Below are 6,258 nucleotides of genomic sequence, written 5' to 3'. Positions count from 1 at the left end.
AATGGTATTTCTAGTTCTAGATCCCTGAGGAATCGCCACACTGACTTCCATAATGGTTGAACTAGTTTACAGTCCCACCAACAGTGTGAAAGTGTTCCTATTTCTCCACATCCTCTCCAGCACCTGTTGTTTCCTGACTTTTTAATGATTGCCATTCTAACTGGTGTGAGATGGTATCTCATTGTGGTTTTGATTTGCATTTCTCTGATGGCCAGTGATGATGAGCATTCTTTCATGTGTCTGTTGGCTGCATAAATGTCTTCTTTTGAGAAGTGTCTGTTCATATCCTTGGCCCACTTGTTGATGGGGTTGTTTGTTTTTTTCTTGTAAATTTGTTTGTGTTCTTTGTAGATTCTTGATATTAGCCCTTTGTCAGATGAGTGGATTGCAAAAATTTTCTCCCACTCTGTAGGTTGCCTGTTCACTCTGATGGTAGTTTCTTTTGCTGTGCAGAAGCTCTTTAGTTTAATTAGATCCCATTTGTGACTTCTGGCTTTTGTTGCCATTGCTTTTGGTGTTTTAGACATGAAGTCCTTGCCTGTGCCTATGTCCTGAATGGTATTGCCTAGGTTTTCTTCTAGGGTTTTTATGGTTTTAGGTCTAACATTTAAGTCTTTAATCCATCTTGAATTAATTTTTGTATAAGGTGTAAGGAAGGGATCCAGTTTCAGCTTTCTATATATGGCTAGCCAGTTTTTCCAGCACCATTTATTAAATAGGGAATCCTTTCCCCATTTCTTGTTTTTGTCAGGTTTGTCACAGATCAGATGGTTGTAGATGAGTGGTATTATTTCTGAGGGCTCTGTTCTGTTCCATTGGTCTATATCTCTGTTTTGGTACCAGTACCATGCTGTTTTGGTTACTGTAGCCTTGTAGTATAGTTTGGAGTCAGGTAGCGTGATGCCTCCAGCTTTGTTCTTAGGATTGACTTGGCAATGCGGACTCTTTTTTGGTTCCATATGAACTTTAAAGTAGTTTTTTCCAATTCTGTGAAGAAAGTCATTGGTAGCTTGATGGGGATGGCATTGAATCTATAAATTACCTTGGGCAGTATGGCCATTTTCACGATATTGATTCTTCCTATCCATGAGCATGGAATGTTCTTCCATTTGTTTGTATCCTCTTTTATTTCATTGAGCAGTGGTTTGTGGTTTTTAGTTCTACTTGAAGAGGTCCTTTGCATCCCTTGTAAGGTGGATTCCTAGGTATTTTATTCTCTTTGAAGCAATTGTGAATGGAAGTTCACTCATGATTTGGCTCTCTGTCTGTTACTGGTGTATAAGAATGCTTGTGATTTTTGCACATTCATTTTGTATCCTGAGACTTTGCTGAAGTTGCTTATCAGCTTAAGGAGATTTTGGGCTGAGACAATGGGGTTTTCCAGATATGCAATCATGTCATCTGCAAACAGGGACAATTTGACTTCCTCTTTTCCTAATTGAATACCCTTTATTTCTTTCTCCTGCCTGATTGCCCTGGTCAGAACTTCCAACACTATGTTGAATAGGAGTGGTGAGAGAGGGCATCCCTGTCTTGTGCCAGTTTTCAAAGGGAATGCTTCCAGTTTTTGCCCATTCAGTATGATATTGGCTGTGGGTTTGTCATAAATAGCAGTTATTATTTTGAGATACATCCCATTAATACCTAATTTATTGAGAGTTTTTAGCATGAAGGGCTGTTGAATTTTGTCAAAGGCCTTTTCTGCATCTATTGAGATAATCATGTGGTTTTTGTTGTTGGTTCTGTTTATATGCTGGATTACATTTATTGATTTGCATATGTTGAACCAGCCTTGCATCCCAAGGATGAAGCCCACTTGATCTTGGTGGATAAGCTTTTTGATGTGCTGCTGGATTCGGTTTGCCAGTATTTTATTGAGGATTTTTGCATTGATGTTCATCAGGGATATTGGTCTAAAACTCTCTTTTTTTGTTGTGTCTCTGCCAGGCTTTGGTATCAGGATGATGCTGGCCTCATAAAATGAGTTAGGGAGGATTCTCTCTTTTTCTATTGATTGGAATAGTTTCAGAAGGAATGGTACCAGCTCCTCCTTGTACCTCTGGTAGAATTCGGCTGTGAATTCATCTGGTCCTGGACATTTTTTGATTGGTAAGCTATTAATTATTGCCTCAATTTCAGAGCCAGTTATTGGTCTATTCAGAGATTCAACTTCTTCCTGGTTTAGTCTTGGAAGAGTGTAAGTGTCAAGGAATTTATCCATTTCTTCTGGATTTTCTTGTTTATTTGCATAGAGGTGTTTATAGTATTCTCTGATGGTAGCTTGTATTTCTGTGGGATCGGTGGTGATATCCCCTCTATCATTTTTTATTGCGTCTATTTGATTCTTCTCTCTTTTCTTCTTTATTAATCTTGCTAGCGGTTTATCAATTTTGTTAATCTTTTCAAAAAACCAGCTCCTGGATTCATTTTGAAGGGTTTTTTTGTGTCTCTATCTCCTTCAGTTCTGCTCTGATCTTAGTTATTTCTTGCCTTCTGCTAGCTTTTGAATGTGTTTGCTCTTGCTTCTCTAGTTCTTTTAATTGTGATGTTAGGGTGTCAATTTTGGATCTTTCCTGCTTTCTCTTGTGGGCATTTAGTACTATAAATTTACCTCTGCAGACTGCTTTAAATGTGTCCCAGAGATTCTGGTATGTTGTGTCTTTGTTCTCGTTGGTTTCAAAGAACATCTTTATTTCTGCCTTCATTTCGCTATGTACCCACTAGTCATTCAGGAGCAGGTTGTTCAGTTTCCATGTAGTTGAGCGGCTTTGAGTGAGTTTCTGAATCCTGAGTTCTACTTTGATTGCACTGTGGTCTGAGAGAAAGTTTGTTATAATTTCTGTTCTTTTACATTTGCTGAGGAGTGCTTTACTTCCAACTATGTGGTCAATTTTGGAGTAAGTGCGGTGTGGTGCTGAGAAGAATGTATATTCTGTTGATTTGGGGTGGAGAGTTCTGTAGATGTCTATTAGGTCTGCTTGGTGCAGAGCTGAGTTCAATTCCTGGATAACCTTGTTAACTTTCTGTCTCATGGATCTGTCTAATGTTGACAGTGGGGTGTTAAAGTCTCCCGTTATTATTGTGTGGGAGTCTAAGTCTCTTTGCAGGTCTCTAAGGACTTGCTTTATGAATCTGGGTGCTCCTGTATTGGGTGCATATATATTTAAGATAGTTAGCTCTTCTTGTTGAATTGATCCCTTTACCATTATGTAATGGTCTTCTTTGTCTCTTTTGATCTTTGTTGGTTTAAATTCTGTTTTATCAGAGACTAGGATTGCAACCCTTGCCTTTTTTTGTTTTCCATTTGCTTGATACATTTTCCTCCATCCCTTTATTTTGAGCCTATGTGTGTCTCTGCACATGAGATGGGTTTCCTGAATACAGCACACTGATGGGTCTTGACTCGTTATCCAATTTGCCAGTCTGTGTCTTTTAATTGGAGAATTTAGCCCATTTACATTTAAGGTTAATATTGTTATGTGTGAATTTGATCCTGTCATTATGATGTTAGCTGGTTATTTTGCTCATTAGTTGATGCAGTTTCTTCCTAGCCTCGATGGTCTTTACAATTTGGCATGTTTTTGCAGTAGCTGGTACCAGTTGTTCCTTTCCATGTTTAGTGCTTCCTTCAGGAGCTCTTTTAGGGCAGGCCTGGTGGTGACAAAATCTCTCAGCATTTGCTTGTCTGTAAAGTATTTTATTTCTCCTTCACTTATGAAGCTTAGTTTGGCTGGATATGAAATTCTCGGTTGAAAATTATTTTCTTTAAGAATGTTGAATATTAGCCCCCACTCTCTTCTGGCTTGTAGAGTTTCTGCTGAGAGATCAGCTGTTAGTCTGATAGGCTTCCCTTTGTGGGTAACCCAATCTTTCTCTCTGGCTGCCCTTAACATTTTTTCCTTCATTTCAACTTTGGTGAATCTGATAATTATGTGTCTTGGAGTTGCTCTTCTCAAGGAGTATCTTTGTGGCGTTCTCTGTATTTCCTGAATTTGAATGTTGGCCTGCCTTGCTAGATTGGGGAAGTTCTCCTGGATAATATCCTGCAGAGTGTTTTCCAACTTGATTCCATTCTCCCCGTCACTTTCAGGTACACCAATCAGACGTAGATTTGGTCTTTTCACATAGTCCCATATTTCTTGGAGGCTTTGTTCATGTCTTTTTATTCTTTTTTTCTCTAAACTTCTCTTCTCACTTCATTTCATTCATTTGATCATCCATCACTGATACCCTTTCTTCCAGTTGATCGAATCAGCTACTGAAGCTTGTGCATTCGTCACATAGTTCTCGTGCCACGGTTTTCAGCTCCATCAGGTCCTTTAGGGATGTCTCTGCATTAGTTATTCCAGTTAGCCATTCGTCTAATCTTTTTTCATGGTTTTTAACTTGTTTGTGTTGGGTTTGAACTTCCTCCTTTAGCTCGGAGAAGTTTGACCATCTGTAGCCTTCTTCTCTCAACTCGTCAAAGTCATTCTCCATCCAGCTTTGTTCCATTGCTAGTGAGGAGCTGTGTTCCTTTGGAGGAGGAGAGGTGCTTGGATTTTCAGAATTTTCAGTTTTTCTGCTCTCTTTTTCCCCCATCTTTGTGCTTTTATCTACCTTCAGTCTTTGATGATGGTGACGTACAGATGGGGTTTTGGTGTGGATGTCCTTTCTGTTTGTTAGTTTTCCTTCTAACAGTCAGGACCCTCAGCTGCAGGTCTGTTGGCATTTGCTGGAGGTCCACTCCAGACCCTGTTTGCCTGGGTATCAGCAGTAGAGGCTGCAGAACAGCGAATATTGGTGAACAGCAAATGTTGCTGCCGAATCGTTCCTCTGGAAGTTTCATCTCAGAGGGGTACCTGGCTGTGTGAGTTGTCAGTCTGCCCCTACTGGGTGGTGCCTCCCAGTTAGGCTACTCCGGGGTCAGGGACCCACTTGAGGAGGCAGTCTGTCCATTCTCAGATCTCAAGCTCCGTGCTGGGAGAACCACTACTCTCTTCAAAGCTGTCAGACAGGGACATTTAAGTCTGCAGAGGTTTCTGCTGCCTTTTGTTGGTCTATGCCCTGCCCCCAGAGGTGGAGTCTACAGAGGCAGGCAGGCCTCCTTGAGCTGTGGTGGGCTCCACCCAGTTCGAGCTTCCTGGCAGCTTTGTTTACCTACTCAAGCCTCAGCAATGGCAGGTGCCCCTCCCCCAGCCTCACTGCCACATTGCAGTTCAATCTCAGACTGCTGTGCTAGCAATGAGCCAGGCTCCGTGGGCGTAGGACCCTCCGAGCCAGGCATGGGATATAATCTCCTGGTGTGCCGTTTGCTAAGACTGTTGGAAAAGTGCAGTATTAGGGTGGGAGTGACCTGATTTTCCAGGTGCCGTCTGTCCCCTCTTCCCTTGGCTAGGAAAGGGAATTCCCTGACCCCTTGCACTTCCCGGGTGAGGCGGTGCTTCGCCCTGCTTCAGCTCACACTGGTTGTGCTGCACCCACTGTCCTGCACCCACTGTCTGACAATCCCCAGTGAGATGAACCCGGTACCTCAGTTGGAAATGCAGAAACCACCTGTCTTCTGCATCGCTCATGCTGGGAGCTGTAGACTGGAGCTGTTCCTATTCAGCCATCTTGGAACCCAAAACGACCATTTTAAATTGAATGCATGACTTGAGGTTTTTTACATCGCCCCATATTGTAGACTTGGGCTGCGGATGAGAGCAAGGGCTGATTTGTGATGACAGCTTCTGAGGCACATTTTTTTCTTCTGCTTTGCTCTTTACCAAGGCAAACATTCCTGGTAATTCTATGGGGTTTGAAGGTGGTAGGAAAATTTACTTTTAGTTCATTTTCACACTGAGGGTATAACACTTTGAGTTCCAACTTTAAGGCAAAGGAATTCTGCTACTAAACTAGTTGCCTCGGACCTTAGACTTTGTTTTCTTACGATTCAACAAGGCTGAGAAAACGTAAGTTTATAAGGTTGGGAAAATTCTCTTGAAGCTAAAATGTGTTCATTTCTGCTTACTTCACTGGGTTTCTCCCTATACAAATCTTTGGCCTGAAAAAAACTTCTATCTTTCCAGCTCTTTGCATTTGAAATAAGCTGTAAAATACTTAATCTGATATTTATATATTGTTATATACTTATTCATACTGTATATTTTATATGTATTATATCATGTCATACATATCACATTATATAATATGTATCATACTATAGAGTACATATATCATAAATAATATTGTATAATATAATATTATGCTTTTATAATAACACAATACTTATATAAG

The sequence above is a fragment of the Pongo pygmaeus genome, chromosome 12 (assembly GCF_028885625.2).
Source record: "Pongo pygmaeus isolate AG05252 chromosome 12, NHGRI_mPonPyg2-v2.0_pri, whole genome shotgun sequence".
NCBI lineage: Eukaryota > Metazoa > Chordata > Mammalia > Primates > Hominidae > Pongo > Pongo pygmaeus.
Note: the sequence above shows the minus strand (reverse complement) of the source record.